The sequence below is a fragment of the Macrobrachium nipponense genome, chromosome 19 (assembly GCF_015104395.2).
Source record: "Macrobrachium nipponense isolate FS-2020 chromosome 19, ASM1510439v2, whole genome shotgun sequence".
NCBI classification, from domain to species: domain Eukaryota; kingdom Metazoa; phylum Arthropoda; class Malacostraca; order Decapoda; family Palaemonidae; genus Macrobrachium; species Macrobrachium nipponense.
Window position 1 is genome coordinate 33,885,568 of NC_061088.1, and position 9,739 is coordinate 33,895,306.

General features: G+C 37.5%; 1 pseudogene; it reads left to right on the top strand.

The window, feature by feature from the left end:
* The first annotated feature begins 2,732 nt into the window (after positions 1-2,732).
* Positions 2,733-9,739, top strand: part of LOC135215915 (tubulin beta chain-like) — a 33,982-nt pseudogene continuing 26,975 nt past the window's right edge.

Consider the following 9,739-nt stretch of genomic DNA (forward strand, 5'->3'; position numbering starts at 1 on the left):
AGGGAAACTGACAGTAAAAGGTCTGAAAGATGTAACAGGCAGAAAACCTCACAGCAGTTTCACTTTGAATCAATTGTGAGGAGAGGGTGGAAATATTAAGATGGAAGAAAGAGAATAGGAAAGGAGTTACAGTAAAAGGAACAAAAGGGGTTGCAGCTAGGGGCCGAAGGCACGCTGCAAAGTAATATAGCGGACCAGTTACATAAATGTCTTTTGTTAGGGAAGCTGGTCTCCTTAATAATGATAATAATATATATATATATATATATATATATATATATATATATATACATATATATATATATATATATATATATATATATATATATATATATATATATTTGTCATGCCTACAGTGAGGGCACTACTCCCCCACGGATGCACGATTCATGGAATTCACATCGAAGTGATGGAGAAGTAAATACTGTCAGACACTGGGGTCAAAATCACCCATGCTGTCTAACAACAGAAGAACAATAATTCGGTATTCAGGTTTTAGTTCTCTACACTACCGAAATGACGTACGAGATTAGAGCGCAGTTAAATACACTCCTCTCATGTTCAAGGACCATTTAGCTCTTTGACGCTGCTAGGAAATGAATAATCTAGCAAAAAAACGAAAAAAAAATCTTGTATTTATTCTCAGCATGGCATTTTTCGTCCTTGTAATCATGATCACTGACGTCATTCGGCCAATCAGCTTCGAGCTGTGACGTCATTACTGTACTCGAAACGTATGACCTGCATTAGTAAGTGAGGAAAAATCAAATATGGCTTGAACGTTCTGTCAGTATAGTATTGCGATTTGTCTTCGCGTATTTTGACTGATTTTTTTCATAAAGATGGAGTGTCCAAGGGAGATACCACATGACCCCCTGGGTGACATTATAAGCTTCCACGATCTTGAGGTTTACATTTTGTTAGCAATCGTATCTTTTTCATCGGGGTTTTTCTACACTTAAAAAAAATGAGCACATATCAACATCGAAATTGTTCAAAACGTGTGAAATAAGCCAGAAAACATTATTCACCACTGTCATCCTTCCGTCAAGGTAAGCCCAGGCTTAATTTAAATCTATGGCGTTTGTCAAGAAATGAAACTTATCACACACACACATATATACAAGCTTTATGTATATAGTATAATATATGTACATATACATACACAGATACACAGCTGTGGTTGTCCTTTACAAAACCATATTAGAGTTACCAAATTCACAAAGAAAAATACTTGATTTCAAGTCTTCTTTGTAAGCAGAGGCCAATGGAACGGGCAACTCAGTGTCCTAATTGCATTCAGTCCACTCACTCATTCTCTGGGCTTCTTGGCCTCCACGTAGCCTAAGATCGAGTGCAAAGTTTTTGAGTAATGAATTTCGAAATGAAATCTTCTTCTTTCCCACCGTTACCCCTACATTAAGGGGTCGGTTGCCTGATGCACCTTCTCCTCCACTGCCTTCTGTCAAAGGGATCATCCTCCACTAAAGCTGATTCTCTCCATATCTTCCTTCACTTTATCTCGCCATCTAATTCTCTGTCTCCCTCTCGATCTTCTTCCTCTAACAGGTTCCTCCCAAACCCTCTTCACTCCCTCCTCGTCATCCATCCTCAATACTTGCCCTTACCATTTCGAAATGGTGAGCCCAAAACCAAGTGACCACCCATCCAATGATGGTACAGAGATCAGTAATGTAGCAAAAGTGTTAAATCATGTCCGGGGTTCGAAGAAATCTTGCGGGGAGGGAGGTGGCGAGGGGCCGAGTGGAAGAAGAAAAATGGCTAAAATTCGAAGATTACATACAGCTACTACCCCAGCTATTATATGAATGTTTTTAAGGCAAAATGGAAACAAATGAATATTAGGACAAAAGTATAAAAATGATAACAGTTACAGTATAAATCATGTGAACAAAGGACACGTGTTTATAAAACTGTATGTGCAAATCACAAACCACAGCAGTAAAAACATCATTGCACTTTGGACAATTTCTTGCAGTAAGCAAGTCATGCTATTAGGTGTGGTCTTTGCTTGGGTGGGTAACCACCATGCGGTGCCAAATGCTCACACAAATGACCTCCAAAGGCAATAAGTGTAGGGCACAGGATACGCGACTGGTGACCTGATCCTATTAACCAGTCATCTGAAACTTCCAGCGCACCGTAGGGGTCTGGTGACCGAGCAATAAGTTAAGTATATCTTAGTTTTACCAGACCACTGAGCTGATTAACAGATCTCCTAGGGCTGGCCCCAAGGATTAGACATTTAGGTACCAGCTGGTTACCTAGCAACGGGACCTACAGCTTATTGTGGGATCCGAACCACATTATATCGAGAAATGAATTTCTAATCACCAGAAATACATTCCTCTGGTTCCACGTTGGCAGAGCAGGGAATCGAACTCGCGACTACCAAATTGGTAGACGAGCACGCAACCCACTCGTCCAACGAGGAAAACAGACCGAGCAGTACAGGAATGAGGAAGGATTAACCTTAATTACACTGATTCTCAAAATTAAAATTCAAGTTATTTGCTATTCAAGCAGTAGACGGCAACTGACACACTTTAAGCTGTTTGCACGCAAGCTAACGAGGTGTCGGGCGAAGGAAAAAGTTCTGTTGAGAGAGAGAGAGAGAGAGAGAGAGAGAGAGAGAGAGAGAGAGAGAGAGAGAGAGAGAGAGAGAGTTTCACTAAATGCAGACGCGCTACCAGTATTGTAGTGTTCATATGGTCCAGTCAGTCAGGGAGTGACTAGTGCTAGTGACGGAGTCTCGATCTGGTAATTAAGAGGAGAAGAAGAAGAAGAAGAGGCACCACCAGGAAGAGGGAATACGCAGAAAGAAGGATTAGACTTACTGAACAAGAGAGATAGAGAAAAGGAAAGTAAGAGAGAAGGCGAAGAAGAGGAATAATGCGAGAAATAGTACACATTCAAGCAGGGCAATGTGGCAACCAAATTGGATCCAAGGTATTTAGCCTTTTGTTATGACAACACCCGCCGAGATATACATGTGTTGGTGACTGCATGCACTCACATGTATGCACGTCTGGGTTTGTCTGTGTGTATGTTTTATGCGGTGAAATGGCATATAACAGGTATGTATGCATGTGTACATAAATGTAAAAATGTGAATGACTATTATACACATGAAAAGGTACATCATTTACTCGTAGAAAGTATATTAAAACATTTCTGAAAGACTACTGGATACGAAATGCATATCAAAATCATATCTGCGAATATATATATATATATACTATATGATATATATATTATTATATATATATATATATAGATATATATATTATATATACACACACACACACACACACACACACACACACATATATATATATATATATATATATATATATATATATATATATATATATATATAGTCTAACTTAATCTGAACATGAATTTAAATTCCTCACTCTTTTTCTGTTAATGTCGTTAGCAGCGGAATCTATAGCAAAGTGATAACTAGTTTCAACTAACTCAAAGCACAACTTGATATAGCATTTATATAGGACAACCTCCTATATATAGACTCTTAGGTAACCTTGAATTTCGTCCTCTGCCCGCTGGTTCGAAAATCCACGAGAGGACGAAATTATTAACTAAAAAATTCCCCTTCGGTTAACACATATAAAAATATATTAATTCTGAGGTAGCGCCAATTGGATATTAAGGGACATTTGTAGCTTAATGCATATATATGAATCACGGTGATGTGGTGAAAATTCATACTATATATATATGTATCTCTAATAAAAGGAGCCCATAAAAAAAGCCAGCATGTACAAAATAAATACTATATTTCAGAGACTGTACTGTCTCCCTCTTCAGGTAGGTAATGAATGAGAAAAGTTACAAAAAAGCGGTATTTAATAAGAGATCCATCCCAAGGTAAGCCTTTTAACTTAGTGGATGGATCTCTTTGTATAAATCCGATTTTTTCTGTAAACTTTTCCCATTTACTACCTACCTGAAGAGAGAGACAGTACAGTCTCTGAAATATAGCACTTATTTTCTGTATGTTGGCGTTTTTATGGGCTCCTTTTATTAGATGGAGTTCTGTTGTAAAAGAAGAATTTTCCCAGTCACACGCACACACACACACAAATATATATATATATATATATATATATATATATAATATATATATATATATATATATATATATACTCTTGATTAATAAATGGCAATGCTGTAAAGTAAAGATTCCTTTGAATTCCAGGTGTATCATCTTTCAGTGTAAGGGTAGGAATCTTCATAAATTACATGTGGTATAATCTGCATTACAGAGTAATGTATTTATATATAGATTTTGCAATGCATCCAATATAAGGGTGATCTACACTGTCAAAAGTAGTGTATCAGTCTCATTTAACTCAAAAAGTTGACAGTCAAGGAAGGGGATGTGAGTCTTTTATCGTTAATCATTGACAATGATTCGCGATTACAATCCCCTTCAACCGTAGTTCTTCTCACACAAGCCTGTATTGTTTGTTTGTATGGTGTTTTTACGTTGCATGGAACCAGTGGTTATTCAGCAACGGGGCTAACGGCTTTACGTGACTTCTGAACCACGTCGAAAGTGAACTGTCATCACCAGAAATACACCATCTCTAACCCCTCAGTGGAATGCCCGAGAGTCGAACTCGCGGCCACTGAGGTGGCAGGCCAAGACCATACGGATTACGCCACTGAGGCGCTATACAAGCCTGTACAATTTGGAATTTAATCTGGTCTCGGACGTTAGAGACGACTAATAAGAACATAGAGTGTCCCATTTTCTAATCATAATGCATGCAGGAAAACTCATAAGGTATCCGTCAACGTCAGAATCATTAGCTCGTACTTCCTTTGCACTTTGCCCTGTTTTTACTCGTGGATGTTCGGCCAAGGAAGTCATAGCACTCTGCCTCTCCTCCTGGTGTGAAAGATACCAAACGCCAGGTTCCTGGGTTTTGAGACGAAATGCTTGATGGTTGATCTGTTCAGAGACAAAGCTGAGAAAACCCTGGGTGTTTTGGCACTAAGCGAGACAACGGCAGAAGAGCAGCGTGCACACGAATAAAAAGGACAAAGAGAGATTGTCTGGGATAGCTATAAACTGTACGGCAGTAGGAATGGGACTAACACTTTAGCATTAAGAAGTTGGATCAACGACTACATATATGTGTATTTAATTGTCGTAAGTATTGAGCCCTCTTTAACTTCTCGAATTCTTTACACTTTTTGGATACTCTTGTCATTACAATGGCTGAGATCCAAATGCAAGACTATGAAGAAATCCTGACGTCCTTAGCAGGATACGAATTTTCATCTACAGTGCAGGGTGGTCCGAAAGTCTTTTTGCCCGTACCAAAGAGAAAGTTTCACATGAACGATACCAAAATACCCAACAGTTGAAGGACACTGTTCAGGCAGCATTTGCGACACTTACCAAAGCACAGCTTCCTCGAATATCACACAGAACATGGGGCCACATCATTTTGTGCCACGAAAATGATGGTGTTCACACAGACCGTCTCCATGTGTAACAGTATCAATGAAAGCAAATAAGCTGAATCCACTACATCTTCTCTATTACTATATTACTTGTTCTTCTATTGTTTCATTGTTCTTATTTCGTTCTTACAGTGAATAAACTGAATCTAGGATATGTATTTTGTATTACTGCAATATTTGTACCTCTATTGTTGGTACTTTTTGGTAGGGGTAACAAGACTTTCGGGACCACCCTGTATAATAAAGAGGTCATGTTACCGACCTGACACCTGGCCACGAGAGTATACATAAATTAGTTCGAGGACTGAGGGCAGCAGAATAAAAATTTGTTATAGCGAATGTGCAGAGGCCTAGAAAGGAGAATAATGAGAGTGAAAGAGAGTTTGAGGAATAGTAAATCTTAGCTAGATTTGGAGGACATGAAAGGGTGCTCGAGCCAGATGATTTAAAAGCAAAGATAGGAGACAAACCAACGGCGCTGTTGGCAGGATAGAGTCTTGGAGTTAATGAGATTGGAGAAGTATTTTTAAAATGCGTTTAGAAAGAAGAAATACACAGTTCTCAAAAAAGGATATTTATAACTTTAATTGACAGACGGTTGATAGTGAATAAAAGAAAGTGCTGAATATGTTAATATGGAGTAAATAGAGGAGAAAGTTGATAGATGTAATACTGAGAAGATGAGTTGCTGGAGGTATATCTGATCATTATTTAGTTGAAGCAAAAACAGATTAGGTAGATGTTTAAGTTGGAGGGGAGGGGATGAAAAAGTGGCTAGAAATGCACTTCAGTAAAGTTCACCTTATAATATGGAAGTTAGAAGAGCATAAAAGGAAAAGTGAATGGAAAATGGTTGGGATTTTAAGATATTGAAGTGAAAAGAGTATGTGAGGTATACGGGGTTCATAGTCTACAGGGAGTGTTTTGGGTATAGAGTGACACGGGGGAGAATAATAAAAAGTATACTGAGGGATAAGAAAATAAATAACTTTAGTCACAGAAAACAATCAATTGATATAAAACCAAATGAAAGCAGAAAAGATCACACAATATATAGGAGAAGAATAAGGGTAGTCAAGAAGGGAAGATAAAAAGGAAGTATTAAAAATAGAGATGAGAAGGAAAACAAGAGATTCAGAAAGGGATGAAAATAAGGATGATAAGGTGAACAAGAACTTTAGAGTGAATGAAATATAGAGGAAAAGGCTAATGAACAAATGCACCCCAAAATAAAATATGCCCATTGAAAATCTGTTGTGTGAGCTATATGACAGCCGTCAAAGGAGTTGGTAAGTCTGAGACTGTTAGAGGGTTGCTGTTAAGGATGTAAGAAGGACGATTTAGAGAAAGAAGTGTGAAAAGAAATCAGGAGTTTGTGGGATTAATAAAGAGATTCTGTGCTACAGCAATGAAAGTGCGGTGGAATAGCAGGCCAGGGTGTGTAAGGTATGTCCAGGGTGAGAGAAAGGTTTTGAAGGGATTGTTGAGAAGAATAATTGTTCTTTTGAACAAAGATCACAGGGATGGAGGTGAGCGTGAAAATGGCAGGGACACTATTAATCACTATTCAAGGGTATGGAAGGATCTTGACTGAAATTTAGATATGATAGGAGGACTGATATGGGAAACTCAGTCTGAATTTAGGCAATTAATATGTTGTGTGGTTCATGGCATACAGGGACCTGTAAAAAGTTTATGATAGAATCGATCAAGGCGATCTGGAGGGTGTTGAACAGGGGTTCTTAACAGGAGTATCCATACCTCTTGTGGGTATGAGAACCACATGATGGGGGTATGGGACCTAATCTCTGAAATTTGTATATATTTTATTTTAATGTGTCAATATATACATGGGAACATTTTGAAAATAAATAACGATATAAACTATAAATGCTTTCGTTTTTACTTTGTGTTCTATTCCAAGCTATTCATACCTAAAGTATGTATTAAACTAAGTATATTAACTTATACGGTCAACAAACAGGACTTCAGTGGACTTAAGCAAAGGAGGTATGGAACCATCCATATTGGGTAATTTATTGGGGTCTGGAGTCAAAAAAGGGTTAAGAACTCTTGGTGTTGAAGATATTTGGCATCTGCGAAGGGCAATTAAAAGTTTGTATAACGGGTTAGATGTAAAAATGGGCTTGAGATGAGTTGTACTGTTTCCATGGCCGTTTTAATATGGATGGAAACATTAGAGAATGGATGTTTAATGTTGATGCCGAAGCAAAGATAGGAAATAAGAAAATAAATTACGAATGGTTTCGGATTGGCTGGTGTTTCTTGACGATATGTTAATGACAGGGGAAAGAGAAAAGCTTTTAAGGAATGGTTCAGCTAACTCTTCTTAATGGAAGGGAAGTACGAACGATCTCAGCTAATAATAATAATAATAATAATAATAATAATAATAATAATAATAATAATAATAATAATAATAAAAGGGAATTGGTTGGTGGGAAGCGTGGAAGGTATGGAAAAATTTAGCGTAGATGTTCAGCAGTATTAGGGAGAAAAAAGAAAGCAGGATCTAGAAAGAAGGACGGATGGCGTGAAAGATGTGTTCGTAAGGAAGGGTCCTAATATTTAGATGGGTGGAGTAAAATAGAGGTACTTGGTGCCGTACGTAGAAAGGGTTCGATGGAGGGTTATAACCTCTGGGTAGGCGTGTGAAGCGGCCAATGACGAGAAAGTTTTACAGCATCGTGAGTTGATCCGCGATTCTGCAGCCAAAGAAAGTATGTAGTACGTAGCAATAACCGTTGCGATGTTTCTTCTTTTGAGCCATCGCCTATCAGAATAAACGAATTAATGTTGAAAAACACAGACACAGATGAAGCAAGACACACACACACACACACACACACATACACCCCACACACACACACAACACACACACACATATATATATATATATATATATATATATATATATACATATATATGTATATATATACATATATACTAAGAAATAACGAAAGTAAGCGCGGTGATTTTTTTTTATTAGATGAACCACGGGAAAATTTAAAAAATGAAAAAAGAAAAGACAAGAGTGCGAGTACTTTCGTGTATTTATGAGTAAATACACGAAAGTACTTGGCACTCTGTCTTTTCTTTTTTAAATTATTCCAGTGGCTTTAGCTTATATAATATATATATATAATATATATATATATATATATATAAATACATATATATATATATATGTATATATATATAGATATATATATATATATATATATATAAATTAAACAAAATTTATTTTCATGTTGATTCTTATTCTTATCTTTGTAGGGCAATCCTTAATATTCATAGTATTTGTTACTCTTCCACGGTGATTACGAAAACGTACATCGTCAATAACACTGGCGGTATCACAACACTATCAGATATCTTTATTCCAAAGCAAAGTATTCTGAATATGAAGGGCAGTCAAGTGCACATATATATCTAACTCCCGCTTGATTAAAAAAAAAAAAAAAAAAAAAGTAAAAATTGCGCCGAAGCTTCTTCGGCACAATCGAGTTTGCTGTACAGTGTATAATGTTGTATGAGCCGTGGGCCATGAAGCTATCAGTCACGGGCCTGTGGTGACCTATCATATAGCGTTGCTTGACGTACCTTAAATAAAATAGTAACTACTGAGGCTAGAGGGTTACCATTTGGTGTGTTTGATGATTGGAGGATGGATACTCAGCATAACAATTTGCAGCCCTCAACCCTCAGATGTTTCTAAAGATCTAAGGCGGACAGAAAAGTGCGGACGGACAGACAAATAGCCATCTCAGTTGTCTTTTACAGAAAACTCAAAAGTGGGAAGGAAAAGGTATGACAAACACACCTTTAAAAAATGGGCGATTACAGGAATCAATGAAAAAATGTAAGCGGGAATGGAATTCCGAAGATTGCCAGGGAAGAAGAAGAACCAGTCGAGGACTTGGCAAACTTAGGATTCCTGATTCTTACAAAGAAACCAAGAGACATGGTGGCCTGAAAGGCGGAAAGCATCCTTACTTTAGTCTGAGGTAGATATGGCCGAAAAAGTACTTTTAGGAAAATGACATTGAGACCCTCAGGGAAGAGGTAAGAAATGGCTTTCCCCACCCCCACCACCCCCTCCCCCAAAAAAAACACGCATATCTTATCTTGAAATTGGAAAACCTGTAACATTAAATCATCATCGTCGTCTTATTTTCAACTTACTCTCCTTGGTATA